The sequence below is a fragment of the Siphateles boraxobius genome, unplaced genomic scaffold (genome assembly GCF_051911475.1).
Source record: "Siphateles boraxobius isolate OS27281-9 unplaced genomic scaffold, OSU_SipBor_1 311, whole genome shotgun sequence".
NCBI classification, from domain to species: Eukaryota; Metazoa; Chordata; class Actinopteri; order Cypriniformes; family Leuciscidae; genus Siphateles; species Siphateles boraxobius.
Window position 1 is genome coordinate 18,542 of NW_027508933.1, and position 14,663 is coordinate 33,204.

General features: G+C 39.8%; 33 non-coding genes across 33 annotated transcripts; all 33 read left to right on the forward strand.

Annotated features, from left to right (window-relative positions):
- The first annotated feature begins 184 nt into the window (after window positions 1–184).
- LOC143697366 (5S ribosomal RNA) lies at window positions 185–303 on the forward strand. The gene has a single exon (XR_013186397.1). It is a non-coding gene; the product is annotated as a 5S ribosomal RNA (ribosomal RNA).
- Window positions 304–674: 371 nt separating this feature from the next.
- On the forward strand, window positions 675–793 carry LOC143697367 (5S ribosomal RNA). The gene has a single exon (XR_013186398.1). It is a non-coding gene; the product is annotated as a 5S ribosomal RNA (ribosomal RNA).
- Window positions 794–1,164: 371 nt separating this feature from the next.
- LOC143697368 (5S ribosomal RNA) lies at window positions 1,165–1,283 on the forward strand. Its single transcript, XR_013186399.1, has one exon. It is a non-coding gene; the product is annotated as a 5S ribosomal RNA (ribosomal RNA).
- A 372-nt stretch (window positions 1,284–1,655) lies between these two features.
- On the forward strand, window positions 1,656–1,774 carry LOC143697369 (5S ribosomal RNA). The gene has a single exon (XR_013186400.1). It is a non-coding gene; the product is annotated as a 5S ribosomal RNA (ribosomal RNA).
- Window positions 1,775–2,145: 371 nt separating this feature from the next.
- LOC143697370 (5S ribosomal RNA) lies at window positions 2,146–2,264 on the forward strand. The gene has a single exon (XR_013186401.1). It is a non-coding gene; the product is annotated as a 5S ribosomal RNA (ribosomal RNA).
- A 162-nt stretch (window positions 2,265–2,426) lies between these two features.
- On the forward strand, window positions 2,427–2,545 carry LOC143697371 (5S ribosomal RNA). Its single transcript, XR_013186402.1, has one exon. It is a non-coding gene; the product is annotated as a 5S ribosomal RNA (ribosomal RNA).
- Window positions 2,546–2,917: 372 nt separating this feature from the next.
- Window positions 2,918–3,036, forward strand: LOC143697372 (5S ribosomal RNA). Its single transcript, XR_013186403.1, has one exon. It is a non-coding gene; the product is annotated as a 5S ribosomal RNA (ribosomal RNA).
- A 371-nt stretch (window positions 3,037–3,407) lies between these two features.
- On the forward strand, window positions 3,408–3,526 carry LOC143697329 (5S ribosomal RNA). Its single transcript, XR_013186360.1, has one exon. It is a non-coding gene; the product is annotated as a 5S ribosomal RNA (ribosomal RNA).
- Window positions 3,527–3,897: 371 nt separating this feature from the next.
- Window positions 3,898–4,016, forward strand: LOC143697373 (5S ribosomal RNA). The gene has a single exon (XR_013186404.1). It is a non-coding gene; the product is annotated as a 5S ribosomal RNA (ribosomal RNA).
- A 162-nt stretch (window positions 4,017–4,178) lies between these two features.
- Window positions 4,179–4,297, forward strand: LOC143697333 (5S ribosomal RNA). Its single transcript, XR_013186364.1, has one exon. It is a non-coding gene; the product is annotated as a 5S ribosomal RNA (ribosomal RNA).
- Window positions 4,298–4,668: 371 nt separating this feature from the next.
- On the forward strand, window positions 4,669–4,787 carry LOC143697374 (5S ribosomal RNA). Its single transcript, XR_013186405.1, has one exon. It is a non-coding gene; the product is annotated as a 5S ribosomal RNA (ribosomal RNA).
- A 372-nt stretch (window positions 4,788–5,159) lies between these two features.
- LOC143697376 (5S ribosomal RNA) lies at window positions 5,160–5,278 on the forward strand. The gene has a single exon (XR_013186407.1). It is a non-coding gene; the product is annotated as a 5S ribosomal RNA (ribosomal RNA).
- Window positions 5,279–5,440: 162 nt separating this feature from the next.
- Window positions 5,441–5,559, forward strand: LOC143697334 (5S ribosomal RNA). Its single transcript, XR_013186365.1, has one exon. It is a non-coding gene; the product is annotated as a 5S ribosomal RNA (ribosomal RNA).
- Window positions 5,560–5,929: 370 nt separating this feature from the next.
- LOC143697377 (5S ribosomal RNA) lies at window positions 5,930–6,048 on the forward strand. Its single transcript, XR_013186408.1, has one exon. It is a non-coding gene; the product is annotated as a 5S ribosomal RNA (ribosomal RNA).
- A 361-nt stretch (window positions 6,049–6,409) lies between these two features.
- On the forward strand, window positions 6,410–6,528 carry LOC143697378 (5S ribosomal RNA). Its single transcript, XR_013186409.1, has one exon. It is a non-coding gene; the product is annotated as a 5S ribosomal RNA (ribosomal RNA).
- A 162-nt stretch (window positions 6,529–6,690) lies between these two features.
- LOC143697379 (5S ribosomal RNA) lies at window positions 6,691–6,809 on the forward strand. Its single transcript, XR_013186410.1, has one exon. It is a non-coding gene; the product is annotated as a 5S ribosomal RNA (ribosomal RNA).
- Window positions 6,810–7,180: 371 nt separating this feature from the next.
- LOC143697380 (5S ribosomal RNA) lies at window positions 7,181–7,299 on the forward strand. Its single transcript, XR_013186411.1, has one exon. It is a non-coding gene; the product is annotated as a 5S ribosomal RNA (ribosomal RNA).
- A 371-nt stretch (window positions 7,300–7,670) lies between these two features.
- On the forward strand, window positions 7,671–7,789 carry LOC143697188 (5S ribosomal RNA). The gene has a single exon (XR_013186220.1). It is a non-coding gene; the product is annotated as a 5S ribosomal RNA (ribosomal RNA).
- Window positions 7,790–8,160: 371 nt separating this feature from the next.
- On the forward strand, window positions 8,161–8,279 carry LOC143697189 (5S ribosomal RNA). Its single transcript, XR_013186221.1, has one exon. It is a non-coding gene; the product is annotated as a 5S ribosomal RNA (ribosomal RNA).
- A 162-nt stretch (window positions 8,280–8,441) lies between these two features.
- Window positions 8,442–8,560, forward strand: LOC143697190 (5S ribosomal RNA). The gene has a single exon (XR_013186222.1). It is a non-coding gene; the product is annotated as a 5S ribosomal RNA (ribosomal RNA).
- Window positions 8,561–8,932: 372 nt separating this feature from the next.
- Window positions 8,933–9,051, forward strand: LOC143697191 (5S ribosomal RNA). The gene has a single exon (XR_013186223.1). It is a non-coding gene; the product is annotated as a 5S ribosomal RNA (ribosomal RNA).
- Window positions 9,052–9,422: 371 nt separating this feature from the next.
- Window positions 9,423–9,541, forward strand: LOC143697192 (5S ribosomal RNA). The gene has a single exon (XR_013186224.1). It is a non-coding gene; the product is annotated as a 5S ribosomal RNA (ribosomal RNA).
- Window positions 9,542–9,911: 370 nt separating this feature from the next.
- Window positions 9,912–10,030, forward strand: LOC143697194 (5S ribosomal RNA). Its single transcript, XR_013186226.1, has one exon. It is a non-coding gene; the product is annotated as a 5S ribosomal RNA (ribosomal RNA).
- A 162-nt stretch (window positions 10,031–10,192) lies between these two features.
- On the forward strand, window positions 10,193–10,311 carry LOC143697195 (5S ribosomal RNA). The gene has a single exon (XR_013186227.1). It is a non-coding gene; the product is annotated as a 5S ribosomal RNA (ribosomal RNA).
- Window positions 10,312–10,683: 372 nt separating this feature from the next.
- Window positions 10,684–10,802, forward strand: LOC143697196 (5S ribosomal RNA). The gene has a single exon (XR_013186228.1). It is a non-coding gene; the product is annotated as a 5S ribosomal RNA (ribosomal RNA).
- A 372-nt stretch (window positions 10,803–11,174) lies between these two features.
- On the forward strand, window positions 11,175–11,293 carry LOC143697197 (5S ribosomal RNA). The gene has a single exon (XR_013186229.1). It is a non-coding gene; the product is annotated as a 5S ribosomal RNA (ribosomal RNA).
- Window positions 11,294–11,664: 371 nt separating this feature from the next.
- On the forward strand, window positions 11,665–11,783 carry LOC143697198 (5S ribosomal RNA). Its single transcript, XR_013186230.1, has one exon. It is a non-coding gene; the product is annotated as a 5S ribosomal RNA (ribosomal RNA).
- A 162-nt stretch (window positions 11,784–11,945) lies between these two features.
- Window positions 11,946–12,064, forward strand: LOC143697199 (5S ribosomal RNA). The gene has a single exon (XR_013186231.1). It is a non-coding gene; the product is annotated as a 5S ribosomal RNA (ribosomal RNA).
- Window positions 12,065–12,436: 372 nt separating this feature from the next.
- LOC143697330 (5S ribosomal RNA) lies at window positions 12,437–12,555 on the forward strand. The gene has a single exon (XR_013186361.1). It is a non-coding gene; the product is annotated as a 5S ribosomal RNA (ribosomal RNA).
- Window positions 12,556–12,927: 372 nt separating this feature from the next.
- LOC143697200 (5S ribosomal RNA) lies at window positions 12,928–13,046 on the forward strand. Its single transcript, XR_013186232.1, has one exon. It is a non-coding gene; the product is annotated as a 5S ribosomal RNA (ribosomal RNA).
- Window positions 13,047–13,409: 363 nt separating this feature from the next.
- LOC143697201 (5S ribosomal RNA) lies at window positions 13,410–13,528 on the forward strand. Its single transcript, XR_013186233.1, has one exon. It is a non-coding gene; the product is annotated as a 5S ribosomal RNA (ribosomal RNA).
- A 371-nt stretch (window positions 13,529–13,899) lies between these two features.
- On the forward strand, window positions 13,900–14,018 carry LOC143697202 (5S ribosomal RNA). The gene has a single exon (XR_013186234.1). It is a non-coding gene; the product is annotated as a 5S ribosomal RNA (ribosomal RNA).
- Window positions 14,019–14,389: 371 nt separating this feature from the next.
- LOC143697203 (5S ribosomal RNA) lies at window positions 14,390–14,508 on the forward strand. Its single transcript, XR_013186235.1, has one exon. It is a non-coding gene; the product is annotated as a 5S ribosomal RNA (ribosomal RNA).
- The last annotated feature ends 155 nt before the right edge of the window (window positions 14,509–14,663 follow it).

Consider the following 14,663-nt stretch of genomic DNA (forward strand, 5'->3'; position numbering starts at 1 on the left):
CTAGGTGTTGTAAGCTTTTTTAAGAAAAAAAAAAAAGAGTCCCTGAGCTTCTTCAAAAAGCCTTAAAAAGTCTCTGAGATTCTTCAGAAAGCATGAAAGAGCTTGAGTTTTTTCAAAAGTTGTTCTTAGTTTTCTTCACTAATGGTCTAACCTTTTAAATAGCCCAATTTTGGCAGCAGTTTTAGCTTACGGCCATACCACCTTGGGCACGCCCGATCTCGTCTGATCTCGGAAGCTAAGCAGGGTCGGGCCTGGTTAGTACTTGGATGGGAGACCGCCTGGGAATACCAGGTGCTGTAAGCTTTTAAAAAAAAAAAAAAAAAAAAAAGAGTGCCTGAGCTTCAAAAAGCCTTAAAAAGTCTCTGAGATTCTTCAGAAAGCATGAAAGAGTTTGAGTTTTTTCAAAAGTTCTTCTTAGTCTTCTTCACTAATGGTCTAAGCTTTTAAATAAGGCCTGGTTAGTACTTGGATGGGAGGCCGCATGGGAATACTAGGTGTTGTAAGCTTTTTTAAGAAAAAAAAAAAAGAGTCCCTGAGCTTCTTCAAAAAGCCTTAAAAAGTCTCTGAGATTCTTCAGAAAGCATGAAAGAGCTTGAGTTTTTTCAAAAGTTGTTCTTAGTTTTCTTCACTAATGGTCTAACCTTTTAAATAGCCCAATTTTGGCAGCAGTTTTAGCTTACGGCCATACCACCTTGGGCACGCCCGATCTCGTCTGATCTCGGAAGCTAAGCAGGGTCGGGCCTGGTTAGTACTTGGATGGGAGACCGCCTGGGAATACCAGGTGCTGTAAGCTTTTAAAAAAAAAAAAAAAAAAAAAAGAGTGCCTGAGCTTCAAAAAGCCTTAAAAAGTCTCTGAGATTCTTCAGAAAGCATGAAAGAGTTTGAGTTTTTTCAAAAGTTCTTCTTAGTCTTCTTCACTAATGGTCTAAGCTTTTAAATAAGGCCTGGTTAGTACTTGGATGGGAGGCCGCATGGGAATACTAGGTGTTGTAAGCTTTTTTAAGAAAAAAAAAAAAGAGTCCCTGAGCTTCTTCAAAAAGCCTTAAAAAGTCTCTGAGATTCTTCAGAAAGCATGAAAGAGCTTGAGTTTTTTCAAAAGTTGTTCTTAGTTTTCTTCACTAATGGTCTAACCTTTTAAATAGCCCAATTTTGGCAGCAGTTTTAGCTTACGGCCATACCACCTTGGGCACGCCCGATCTCGTCTGATCTCGGAAGCTAAGCAGGGTCGGGCCTGGTTAGTACTTGGATGGGAGACCGCCTGGGAATACCAGGTGCTGTAAGCTTTTAAAAAAAAAAAAAAAAAAAAAAAGAGTGCCTGAGCTTCAAAAAGCCTTAAAAAGTCTCTGAGATTCTTCAGAAAGCATGAAAGAGTTTGAGTTTTTTCAAAAGTTCTTCTTAGTCTTCTTCACTAATGGTCTAAGCTTTTAAATAAGGCCTGGTTAGTACTTGGATGGGAGGCCGCATGGGAATACTAGGTGTTGTAAGCTTTTTTAAGAAAAAAAAAAAAGAGTCCCTGAGCTTCTTCAAAAAGCCTTAAAAAGTCTCTGAGATTCTTCAGAAAGCATGAAAGAGCTTGAGTTTTTTCAAAAGTTGTTCTTAGTTTTCTTCACTAATGGTCTAACCTTTTAAATAGCCCAATTTTGGCAGCAGTTTTAGCTTACGGCCATACCACCTTGGGCACGCCCGATCTCGTCTGATCTCGGAAGCTAAGCAGGGTCGGGCCTGGTTAGTACTTGGATGGGAGACCGCCTGGGAATACCAGGTGCTGTAAGCTTTTAAAAAAAAAAAAAAAAAAAAAAGAGTGCCTGAGCTTCAAAAAGCCTTAAAAAGTCTCTGAGATTCTTCAGAAAGCATGAAAGAGTTTGAGTTTTTTCAAAAGTTCTTCTTAGTCTTCTTCACTAATGGTCTAAGCTTTTAAATAAGGCCTGGTTAGTACTTGGATGGGAGGCCGCATGGGAATACTAGGTGTTGTAAGCTTTTTTAAGAAAAAAAAAAAAGAGTCCCTGAGCTTCTTCAAAAAGCCTTAAAAAGTCTCTGAGATTCTTCAGAAAGCATGAAAGAGCTTGAGTTTTTTCAAAAGTTGTTCTTAGTTTTCTTCACTAATGGTCTAACCTTTTAAATAGCCCAATTTTGGCAGCAGTTTTAGCTTACGGCCATACCACCTTGGGCACGCCCGATCTCGTCTGATCTCGGAAGCTAAGCAGGGTCGGGCCTGGTTAGTACTTGGATGGGAGACCGCCTGGGAATACCAGGTGCTGTAAGCTTTTAAAAAAAAAAAAAAGAGTGCCTGAGCTTCAAAAAGCCTTAAAAAGTCTCTGAGATTCTTCAGAAAGCATGAAAGAGTTTGAGTTTTTTCAAAAGTTGTTCTTAGTTTTCTTCACTAATGGTCTAACCTTTTAAATAGCCCAATTTTGGCAGCAGTATTCGCTTACGGCCATACCACCTTGGGCACGCCCGATCTCGTCTGATCTCGGAAGCTAAGCAGGGTCGGGCCTGGTTAGTACTTGGATGGGAGACCGCCTGGGAATACCAGGTGCTGTAAGCTTTTAAAAAAAAAAAAAAAAAAAAAAAGAGTGCCTGAGCTTCAAAAAGCCTTAAAAAGTCTCTGAGATTCTTCAGAAAGCATGAAAGAGTTTGAGTTTTTTCAAAAGTTCTTCTTAGTCTTCTTCACTAATGGTCTAAGCTTTTAAATAAGGCCTGGTTAGTACTTGGATGGGAGGCCGCATGGGAATACTAGGTGTTGTAAGCTTTTTTAAGAAAAAAAAAAAAGAGTCCCTGAGCTTCTTCAAAAAGCCTTAAAAAGTCTCTGAGATTCTTCAGAAAGCATGAAAGAGCTTGAGTTTTTTCAAAAGTTGTTCTTAGTTTTCTTCACTAATGGTCTAACCTTTTAAATAGCCCAATTTTGGCAGCAGTTTTAGCTTACGGCCATACCACCTTGGGCACGCCCGATCTCGTCTGATCTCGGAAGCTAAGCAGGGTCGGGCCTGGTTAGTACTTGGATGGGAGACCGCCTGGGAATACCAGGTGCTGTAAGCTTTTAAAAAAAAAAAAAAAAAAAAAAGAGTGCCTGAGCTTCAAAAAGCCTTAAAAAGTCTCTGAGATTCTTCAGAAAGCATGAAAGAGTTTGAGTTTTTTCAAAAGTTCTTCTTAGTCTTCTTCACTAATGGTCTAAGCTTTTAAATAAGGCCTGGTTAGTACTTGGATGGGAGGCCGCATGGGAATACTAGGTGTTGTAAGCTTTTTTAAGAAAAAAAAAAAAGAGTCCCTGAGCTTCTTCAAAAAGCCTTAAAAAGTCTCTGAGATTCTTCAGAAAGCATGAAAGAGCTTGAGTTTTTTCAAAAGTTGTTCTTAGTTTTCTTCACTAATGGTCTAACCTTTTAAATAGCCCAATTTTGGCAGCAGTTTTAGCTTACGGCCATACCACCTTGGGCATGCCCGATCTCGTCTGATCTCGGAAGCTAAGCAGGGTCGGGCCTGGTTAGTACTTGGATGGGAGACCGCCTGGGAATACCAGGTGCTGTAAGCTTTTAAAAAAAAAAAAAAAAAAAAAAGAGTGCCTGAGCTTCAAAAAGCCTTAAAAAGTCTCTGAGATTCTTCAGAAAGCATGAAAGAGTTTGAGTTTTTTCAAAAGTTCTTCTTAGTCTTCTTCACTAATGGTCTAAGCTTTTAAATAAGGCCTGGTTAGTACTTGGATGGGAGGCCGCATGGGAATACTAGGTGTTGTAAGCTTTTTTAAGAAAAAAAAAAAAGAGTCCCTGAGCTTCTTCAAAAAGCCTTAAAAAGTCTCTGAGATTCTTCAGAAAGCATGAAAGAGCTTGAGTTTTTTCAAAAGTTGTTCTTAGTTTTCTTCACTAATGGTCTAACCTTTTAAATAGCCCAATTTTGGCAGCAGTTTTAGCTTACGGCCATACCACCTTGGGCACGCCCGATCTCGTCTGATCTCGGAAGCTAAGCAGGGTCGGGCCTGGTTAGTACTTGGATGGGAGACCGCCTGGGAATACCAGGTGCTGTAAGCTTTTAAAAAAAAAAAAAAGAGTGCCTGAGCTTCAAAAAGCCTTAAAAAGTCTCTGAGATTCTTCAGAAAGCATGAAAGAGTTTGAGTTTTTTCAAAAGTTGTTCTTAGTTTTCTTCACTAATGGTCTAACCTTTTAAATAGCCCAATTTTGGCAGCAGTATTCGCTTACGGCCATACCACCTTGGGCACGCCCGATCTCGTCTGATCTCGGAAGCTAAGCAGGGTCGGGACTGGTTAGTACTTGGATGGGAGACCGCCTGGGAATACCAGGTGCTGTAAGCTTTTAAAAAAAAAAAAAAAAAAAAAAAGAGTGCCTGAGCTTCAAAAAGCCTTAAAAAGTCTCTGAGATTCTTCAGAAAGCATGAAAGAGTTTGAGTTTTTTCAAAAGTTCTTCTTAGTCTTCTTCACTAATGGTCTAAGCTTTTAAATAAGGCCTGGTTAGTACTTGGATGGGAGGCCGCATGGGAATACTAGGTGTTGTAAAAATTTTTAAGAAAAAAAAAAAGAGTCCCTGAGCTTCTTCAAAAAGCCTTAAAAAGTCTCTGAGATTCTTCAGAAAGCATGAAAGAGCTTGAGTTTTTTCAAAAGTTGTTCTTAGTTTTCTTCACTAATGGTCTAACCTTTTAAATAGCCCAATTTTGGCAGCAGTTTTAGCTTACGGCCATACCACCTTGGGCACGCCCGATCTCGTCTGATCTCGGAAGCTAAGCAGGGTCGGGCCTGGTTAGTACTTGGATGGGAGACCGCCTGGGAATACCAGGTGCTGTAAGCTTTTAAAAAAAAAAAAAAAAAAAAAAAGAGTGCCTGAGCTTCAAAAAGCCTTAAAAAGTCTCTGAGATTCTTCAGAAAGCATGAAAGAGTTTGAGTTTTTTCAAAAGTTCTTCTTAGTCTTCTTCACTAATGGTCTAAGCTTTTAAATAAGGCCTGGTTAGTACTTGGATGGGAGGCCGCATGGGAATACTAGGTGTTGTAAGCTTTTTTAAGAAAAAAAAAAAAGAGTCCCTGAGCTTCTTCAAAAAGCCTTAAAAAGTCTCTGAGATTCTTCAGAAAGCATGAAAGAGCTTGAGTTTTTTCAAAAGTTGTTCTTAGTTTTCTTCACTAATGGTCTAACCTTTTAAATAGCCCAATTTTGGCAGCAGTTTTAGCTTACGGCCATACCACCTTGGGCACGCCCGATCTCGTCTGATCTCGGAAGCTAAGCAGGGTCGGGCCTGGTTAGTACTTGGATGGGAGACCGCCTGGGAATACCAGGTGCTGTAAGCTTTTAAAAAAAAAAAAAAGAGTGCCTGAGCTTCAAAAAGCCTTAAAAAGTCTCTGAGATTCTTCAGAAAGCATGAAAGAGTTTGAGTTTTTTCAAAAGTTGTTCTTAGTTTTCTTCACTAATGGTCTAACCTTTTAAATAGCCCAATTTTGGCAGCAGTATTCGCTTACGGCCATACCACCTTGGGCACGCCCGATCTCGTCTGATCTCGGAAGCTAAGCAGGGTCGGGACTGGTTAGTACTTGGATGGGAGACCGCCTGGGAATACCAGGTGCTGTAAGCTTTTAAAAAAAAAAAAAAAAAAAAAAGAGTGCCTGAGCTTCAAAAAGCCTTAAAAAGTCTCTGAGATTCTTCAGAAAGCATGAAAGAGTTTGAGTTTTTTCAAAAGTTCTTCTTAGTCTTCTTCACTAATGGTCTAAGCTTTTAAATAAGGCCTGGTTAGTACTTGGATGGGAGGCCGCATGGGAATACTAGGTGTTGTAAAAATTTTTAAGAAAAAAAAAAAGAGTCCCTGAGCTTCTTCAAAAAGCCTTAAAAAGTCTCTGAGATTCTTCAGAAAGCATGAAAGAGCTTGAGTTTTTTCAAAAGTTGTTCTTAGTTTTCTTCACTAATGGTCTAACCTTTTAAATAGCCCAATTTTGGCAGCAGTTTTAGCTTACGGCCATACCACCTTGGGCACGCCCGATCTCGTCTGATCTCGGAAGCTAAGCAGGGTCGGGCCTGGTTAGTACTTGGATGGGAGACCGCCTGGGAATACCAGGTGCTGTAAGCTTTTAAAAAAAAAAAAAAAAAAAAAAGAGTGCCTGAGCTTCAAAAAGCCTTAAAAAGTCTCTGAGATTCTTCAGAAAGCATGAAAGAGTTTGAGTTTTTTCAAAAGTTCTTCTTAGTCTTCTTCACTAATGGTCTAAGCTTTTAAATAAGGCCTGGTTAGTACTTGGATGGGAGGCCGCTAGGTGTTGTAAGCTTTTTTAAGAAAAAAAAAAAAGAGTCCCTGAGCTTCTTCAAAAAGCCTTAAAAAGTCTCTGAGATTCTTCAGAAAGCATGAAAGAGCTTGAGTTTTTTCAAAAGTTGTTCTTAGTTTTCTTCACTAATGGTCTAACCTTTTAAATAGCCCAATTTTGGCAGCAGTTTTAGCTTACGGCCATACCACCTTGGGCACGCCCGATCTCGTCTGATCTCGGAAGCTAAGCAGGGTCGGGCCTGGTTAGTACTTGGATGGGAGACCGCCTGGGAATACCAGGTGCTGTAAGCTTTTAAAAAAAAAAAAAAGAGTGCCTGAGCTTCAAAAAGCCTTAAAAAGTCTCTGAGATTCTTCAGAAAGCATGAAAGAGTTTGAGTTTTTTCAAAAGTTGTTCTTAGTTTTCTTCACTAATGGTCTAACCTTTTAAATAGCCCAATTTTGGCAGCAGTATTCGCTTACGGCCATACCACCTTGGGCACGCCCGATCTCGTCTGATCTCGGAAGCTAAGCAGGGTCGGGCCTGGTTAGTACTTGGATGGGAGACCGCCTGGGAATACCAGGTGCTGTAAGCTTTTAAAAAAAAAAAAAAAAAAAAAAGAGTGCCTGAGCTTCAAAAAGCCTTAAAAAGTCTCTGAGATTCTTCAGAAAGCATGAAAGAGTTTGAGTTTTTTCAAAAGTTCTTCTTAGTCTTCTTCACTAATGGTCTAAGCTTTTAAATAAGGCCTGGTTAGTACTTGGATGGGAGGCCGCATGGGAATACTAGGTGTTGTAAGCTTTTTTAAGAAAAAAAAAAAAGAGTCCCTGAGCTTCTTCAAAAAGCCTTAAAAAGTCTCTGAGATTCTTCAGAAAGCATGAAAGAGCTTGAGTTTTTTCAAAAGTTGTTCTTAGTTTTCTTCACTAATGGTCTAACCTTTTAAATAGCCCAATTTTGGCAGCAGTTTTAGCTTACGGCCATACCACCTTGGGCACGCCCGATCTCGTCTGATCTCGGAAGCTAAGCAGGGTCGGGCCTGGTTAGTACTTGGATGGGAGACCGCCTGGGAATACCAGGTGCTGTAAGCTTTTAAAAAAAAAAAAAAAAAAAAAAGAGTGCCTGAGCTTCAAAAAGCCTTAAAAAGTCTCTGAGATTCTTCAGAAAGCATGAAAGAGTTTGAGTTTTTTCAAAAGTTCTTCTTAGTCTTCTTCACTAATGGTCTAAGCTTTTAAATAAGGCCTGGTTAGTACTTGGATGGGAGGCCGCATGGGAATACTAGGTGTTGTAAGCTTTTTTAAGAAAAAAAAAAAAGAGTCCCTGAGCTTCTTCAAAAAGCCTTAAAAAGTCTCTGAGATTCTTCAGAAAGCATGAAAGAGCTTGAGTTTTTTCAAAAGTTGTTCTTAGTTTTCTTCACTAATGGTCTAACCTTTTAAATAGCCCAATTTTGGCAGCAGTTTTAGCTTACGGCCATACCACCTTGGGCACGCCCGATCTCGTCTGATCTCGGAAGCTAAGCAGGGTCGGGCCTGGTTAGTACTTGGATGGGAGACCGCCTGGGAATACCAGGTGCTGTAAGCTTTTAAAAAAAAAAAAAAAAAAAAAAGAGTGCCTGAGCTTCAAAAAGCCTTAAAAAGTCTCTGAGATTCTTCAGAAAGCATGAAAGAGTTTGAGTTTTTTCAAAAGTTCTTCTTAGTCTTCTTCACTAATGGTCTAAGCTTTTAAATAAGGCCTGGTTAGTACTTGGATGGGAGGCCGCATGGGAATACTAGGTGTTGTAAGCTTTTTTAAGAAAAAAAAAAAAGAGTCCCTGAGCTTCTTCAAAAAGCCTTAAAAAGTCTCTGAGATTCTTCAGAAAGCATGAAAGAGCTTGAGTTTTTTCAAAAGTTGTTCTTAGTTTTCTTCACTAATGGTCTAACCTTTTAAATAGCCCAATTTTGGCAGCAGTTTTAGCTTACGGCCATACCACCTTGGGCACGCCCGATCTCGTCTGATCTCGGAAGCTAAGCAGGGTCGGGCCTGGTTAGTACTTGGATGGGAGACCGCCTGGGAATACCAGGTGCTGTAAGCTTTTAAAAAAAAAAAAAAGAGTGCCTGAGCTTCAAAAAGCCTTAAAAAGTCTCTGAGATTCTTCAGAAAGCATGAAAGAGTTTGAGTTTTTTCAAAAGTTGTTCTTAGTTTTCTTCACTAATGGTCTAACCTTTTAAATAGCCCAATTTTGGCAGCAGTATTCGCTTACGGCCATACCACCTTGGGCACGCCCGATCTCGTCTGATCTCGGAAGCTAAGCAGGGTCGGGCCTGGTTAGTACTTGGATGGGAGACCGCCTGGGAATACCAGGTGCTGTAAGCTTTTAAAAAAAAAAAAAAAAAAAAAAAGAGTGCCTGAGCTTCAAAAAGCCTTAAAAAGTCTCTGAGATTCTTCAGAAAGCATGAAAGAGTTTGAGTTTTTTCAAAAGTTCTTCTTAGTCTTCTTCACTAATGGTCTAAGCTTTTAAATAAGGCCTGGTTAGTACTTGGATGGGAGGCCGCATGGGAATACTAGGTGTTGTAAGCTTTTTTAAGAAAAAAAAAAAAGAGTCCCTGAGCTTCTTCAAAAAGCCTTAAAAAGTCTCTGAGATTCTTCAGAAAGCATGAAAGAGCTTGAGTTTTTTCAAAAGTTGTTCTTAGTTTTCTTCACTAATGGTCTAACCTTTTAAATAGCCCAATTTTGGCAGCAGTTTTAGCTTACGGCCATACCACCTTGGGCACGCCCGATCTCGTCTGATCTCGGAAGCTAAGCAGGGTCGGGCCTGGTTAGTACTTGGATGGGAGACCGCCTGGGAATACCAGGTGCTGTAAGCTTTTAAAAAAAAAAAAAAAAAAAAAAGAGTGCCTGAGCTTCAAAAAGCCTTAAAAAGTCTCTGAGATTCTTCAGAAAGCATGAAAGAGTTTGAGTTTTTTCAAAAGTTCTTCTTAGTCTTCTTCACTAATGGTCTAAGCTTTTAAATAAGGCCTGGTTAGTACTTGGATGGGAGGCCGCATGGGAATACTAGGTGTTGTAAGCTTTTTTAAGAAAAAAAAAAAAGAGTCCCTGAGCTTCTTCAAAAAGCCTTAAAAAGTCTCTGAGATTCTTCAGAAAGCATGAAAGAGCTTGAGTTTTTTCAAAAGTTGTTCTTAGTTTTCTTCACTAATGGTCTAACCTTTTAAATAGCCCAATTTTGGCAGCAGTTTTAGCTTACGGCCATACCACCTTGGGCACGCCCGATCTCGTCTGATCTCGGAAGCTAAGCAGGGTCGGGCCTGGTTAGTACTTGGATGGGAGACCGCCTGGGAATACCAGGTGCTGTAAGCTTTTAAAAAAAAAAAAAAAAAAAAAGAGTGCCTGAGCTTCAAAAAGCCTTAAAAAGTCTCTGAGATTCTTCAGAAAGCATGAAAGAGTTTGAGTTTTTTCAAAAGTTCTTCTTAGTCTTCTTCACTAATGGTCTAAGCTTTTAAATAAGGCCTGGTTAGTACTTGGATGGGAGGCCGCATGGGAATACTAGGTGTTGTAAGCTTTTTTAAGAAAAAAAAAAAAGAGTCCCTGAGCTTCTTCAAAAAGCCTTAAAAAGTCTCTGAGATTCTTCAGAAAGCATGAAAGAGCTTGAGTTTTTTCAAAAGTTGTTCTTAGTTTTCTTCACTAATGGTCTAACCTTTTAAATAGCCCAATTTTGGCAGCAGTTTTAGCTTACGGCCATACCACCTTGGGCACGCCCGATCTCGTCTGATCTCGGAAGCTAAGCAGGGTCGGGCCTGGTTAGTACTTGGATGGGAGACCGCCTGGGAATACCAGGTGCTGTAAGCTTTTAAAAAAAAAAAAAAGAGTGCCTGAGCTTCAAAAAGCCTTAAAAAGTCTCTGAGATTCTTCAGAAAGCATGAAAGAGTTTGAGTTTTTTCAAAAGTTGTTCTTAGTTTTCTTCACTAATGGTCTAACCTTTTAAATAGCCCAATTTTGGCAGCAGTATTCGCTTACGGCCATACCACCTTGGGCACGCCCGATCTCGTCTGATCTCGGAAGCTAAGCAGGGTCGGGCCTGGTTAGTACTTGGATGGGAGACCGCCTGGGAATACCAGGTGCTGTAAGCTTTTAAAAAAAAAAAAAAAAAAAAAAAGAGTGCCTGAGCTTCAAAAAGCCTTAAAAAGTCTCTGAGATTCTTCAGAAAGCATGAAAGAGTTTGAGTTTTTTCAAAAGTTCTTCTTAGTCTTCTTCACTAATGGTCTAAGCTTTTAAATAAGGCCTGGTTAGTACTTGGATGGGAGGCCGCATGGGAATACTAGGTGTTGTAAGCTTTTTTAAGAAAAAAAAAAAAGAGTCCCTGAGCTTCTTCAAAAAGCCTTAAAAAGTCTCTGAGATTCTTCAGAAAGCATGAAAGAGCTTGAGTTTTTTCAAAAGTTGTTCTTAGTTTTCTTCACTAATGGTCTAACCTTTTAAATAGCCCAATTTTGGCAGCAGTTTTAGCTTACGGCCATACCACCTTGGGCACGCCCGATCTCGTCTGATCTCGGAAGCTAAGCAGGGTCGGGCCTGGTTAGTACTTGGATGGGAGACCGCCTGGGAATACCAGGTGCTGTAAGCTTTTAAAAAAAAAAAAAAAAAAAAAAAGAGTGCCTGAGCTTCAAAAAGCCTTAAAAAGTCTCTGAGATTCTTCAGAAAGCATGAAAGAGTTTGAGTTTTTTCAAAAGTTCTTCTTAGTCTTCTTCACTAATGGTCTAAGCTTTTAAATAAGGCCTGGTTAGTACTTGGATGGGAGGCCGCATGGGAATACTAGGTGTTGTAAGCTTTTTTAAGAAAAAAAAAAAAGAGTCCCTGAGCTTCTTCAAAAAGCCTTAAAAAGTCTCTGAGATTCTTCAGAAAGCATGAAAGAGCTTGAGTTTTTTCAAAAGTTGTTCTTAGTTTTCTTCACTAATGGTCTAACCTTTTAAATAGCCCAATTTTGGCAGCAGTTTTAGCTTACGGCCATACCACCTTGGGCACGCCCGATCTCGTCTGATCTCGGAAGCTAAGCAGGGTCGGGCCTGGTTAGTACTTGGATGGGAGACCGCCTGGGAATACCAGGTGCTGTAAGCTTTTAAAAAAAAAAAAAAAAAAAAAAGAGTGCCTGAGCTTCAAAAAGCCTTAAAAAGTCTCTGAGATTCTTCAGAAAGCATGAAAGAGTTTGAGTTTTTTCAAAAGTTCTTCTTAGTCTTCTTCACTAATGGTCTAAGCTTTTAAATAAGGCCTGGTTAGTACTTGGATGGGAGGCCGCATGGGAATACTAGGTGTTGTAAGCTTTTTTAAGAAAAAAAAAAAAGAGTCCCTGAGCTTCTTCAAAAAGCCTTAAAAAGTCTCTGAGATTCTTCAGAAAGCATGAAAGAGCTTGAGTTTTTTCAAAAGTTGTTCTTAGTTTTCTTCACTAATGGTCTAACCTTTTAAATAGCCCAATTTTGGCAGCAGTTTTAGCTTACGGCCATACCACCTTGGGCACGCCCGATCTCGTCTGATCTCGGAAGCTAAGCAGGGTCGGGCCTGGTTAGTACTTGGATGGGAGACCGCCTGGGAATACCAGGTGCTGTAAGCTTTTAAAAAAAAAAAAAAGAGTGCCTGAGCTTCAAAAAGCCTTAAAAAGTCTCTGAGATTCTTCAGAAAGCATGAAAGAGTTTGAGTTTTTTCAAAAGTTGTTCTTAGTTTTCTTCACTAATGGTCTAACCTTTTAAATAGCCCAATTTTGGCAGCAGTATTCGCTTACGGCCATACCACCTTGGGCACGCCCGATCTCGTCTGATCTCGGAAGCTAAGCAGGGTCGGGCCTGGTTAGTACTTGGATGGGAGACCGCCTGGGAATACCAGGTGCTGTAAGCTTTTAAAAAAAAAAAAAAAAAAAAAAAGAGTGCCTGAGCTTCAAAAAGCCTTAAAAAGTCTCTGAGATTCTTCAGAAAGCATGAAAGAGTTTGAGTTTTTTCAAAAGTTCTTCTTAGTCTTCTTCACTAATGGTCTAAGCTTTTAAATAAGGCCTGGTTAGTACTTGGATGGGAGGCCGCATGGGAATACTAGGTGTTGTAAGCTTTTTTAAGAAAAAAAAAAAAGAGTCCCTGAGCTTCTTCAAAAAGCCTTAAAAAGTCTCTGAGATTCTTCAGAAAGCATGAAAGAGCTTGAGTTTTTTCAAAAGTTGTTCTTAGTTTTCTTCACTAATGGTCTAACCTTTTAAATAGCCCAATTTTGGCAGCAGTTTTAGCTTACGGCCATACCACCTTGGGCATGCCCGATCTCGTCTGATCTCGGAAGCTAAGCAGGGTCGGGCCTGGTTAGTACTTGGATGGGAGACCGCCTGGGAATACCAGGTGCTGTAAGCTTTTAAAAAAAAAAAAAAAAAAAAAAAGAGTGCCTGAGCTTCAAAAAGCCTTAAAAAGTCTCTGAGATTCTTCAGAAAGCATGAAAGAGTTTGAGTTTTTTCAAAAGTTCTTCTTAGTCTTCTTCACTAATGGTCTAAGCTTTTAAATAAGGCCTGGTTAGTACTTGGATGGGAGGCCGCATGGGAATACTAGGTGTTGTAAGCTTTTTTAAGAAAAAAAAAAAAGAGTCCCTGAGCTTCTTCAAAAAGCCTTAAAAAGTCTCTGAGATTCTTCAGAAAGCATGAAAGAGCTTGAGTTTTTTCAAAAGTTGTTCTTAGTTTTCTTCACTAATGGTCTAACCTTTTAAATAGCCCAATTTTGGCAGCAGTTTTAGCTTACGGCCATACCACCTTGGGCACGCCCGATCTCGTCTGATCTCGGAAGCTAAGCAGGGTCGGGCCTGGTTAGTACTTGGATGGGAGACCGCCTGGGAATACCAGGTGCTGTAAGCTTTTAAAAAAAAAAAAAAGAGTGCCTGAGCTTCAAAAAGCCTTAAAAAGTCTCTGAGATTCTTCAGAAAGCATGAAAGAGTTTGAGTTTTTTCAAAAGTTCTTCTTAGTCTTCTTCACTAATGGTCTAAGCTTTTAAATAAGGCCTGGTTAGTACTTGGATGGGAGGCCGCATGGGAATACTAGGTGTTGTAAGCTTTTTTAAGAAAAAAAAAAAAGAGTCCCTGAGCTTCTTCAAAAAGCCTTAAAAAGTCTCTGAGATTCTTCAGAAAGCATGAAAGAGCTTGAGTTTTTTCAAAAGTTGTTCTTAGTTTTCTTCACTAATGGTCTAACCTTTTAAATAGCCCAATTTTGGCAGCAGTTTTAGCTTACGGCCATACCACCTTGGGCACGCCCGATCTCGTCTGATCTCGGAAGCTAAGCAGGGTCGGGCCTGGTTAGTACTTGGATGGGAGACCGCCTGGGAATACCAGGTGCTGTAAGCTTTTAAAAAAAAAAAAAAAAAAAAAAGAGTGCCTGAGCTTCAAAAAGCCTTAAAAAGTCTCTGAGATTCTTCAGAAAGCATGAAAGAGTTTGAGTTTTTTCAAAAGTTCTTCTTAGTCTTCTTCACTAATGGTCTAAGCTTTTAAATAAGGCCTGGTTAGTACTTGGATGGGAGGCCGCATGGGAATACTAGGTGTTGTAAGCTTTTTTAAGAAAAAAAAAAAAGAGTCCCTGAGCTTCTTCAAAAAGCCTTAAAAAGTCTCTGAGATTCTTCAGAAAGCATGAAAGAGCTTGAGTTTTTTCAAAAGTTGTTCTTAGTTTTCTTCACTAATGGTCTAACCTTTTAAATAGCCCAATTTTGGCAGCAGTTTTAGCTTACGGCCATACCACCTTGGGCACGCCCGATCTCGTCTGATCTCGGAAGCTAAGCAGGGTCGGGCCTGGTTAGTACTTGGATGGGAGACCGCCTGGGAATACCAGGTGCTGTAAGCTTTTAAAAAAAAAAAAAAAAAAAAAAGAGTGCCTGAGCTTCAAAAAGCCTTAAAAAGTCTCTGAGATTCTTCAGAAAGCATGAAAGAGTTTGAGTTTTTTCAAAAGTTCTTCTTAGTCTTCTTCACTAATGGTCTAAGCTTTTAAATAAGGCCTGGTTAGTACTTGGATGGGAGGCCGCATGGGAATACTAGGTGTTGTAAGCTTTTTTAAGAAAAAAAAAAAAGAGTCCCTGAGCTTCTTCAAAAAGCCTTAAAAAGTCTCTGAGATTCTTCAGAAAGCATGAAAGAGCTTGAGTTTTTTCAAAAGTTGTTCTTAGTTTTCTTCACTAATGGTCTAACCTTTTAAATAGCCCAATTTTGGCAGCAGTTTTAGCTTACGGCCATACCACCTTGGGCACGCCCGATCTCGTCTGATCTCGGAAGCTAAGCAGGGTCGGGCCTGGTTAGTACTTGGATGGGAGACCGCCTGGGAATACCAGGTGCTGTAAGCTTTTAAAAAAAAAAAAAAAAAAAAAAAGAGTGCCTGAGCTTCAAAAAGCCTTAAAAAGTCTCTGAGATTCTTCAGAAAGCATGAAAGAGTTTGAGTTTTTTCAAAAGTTCTTCTTAGTCTTCTTCACTAATGGTCTAAGCTTTTAAATAAGGCCTG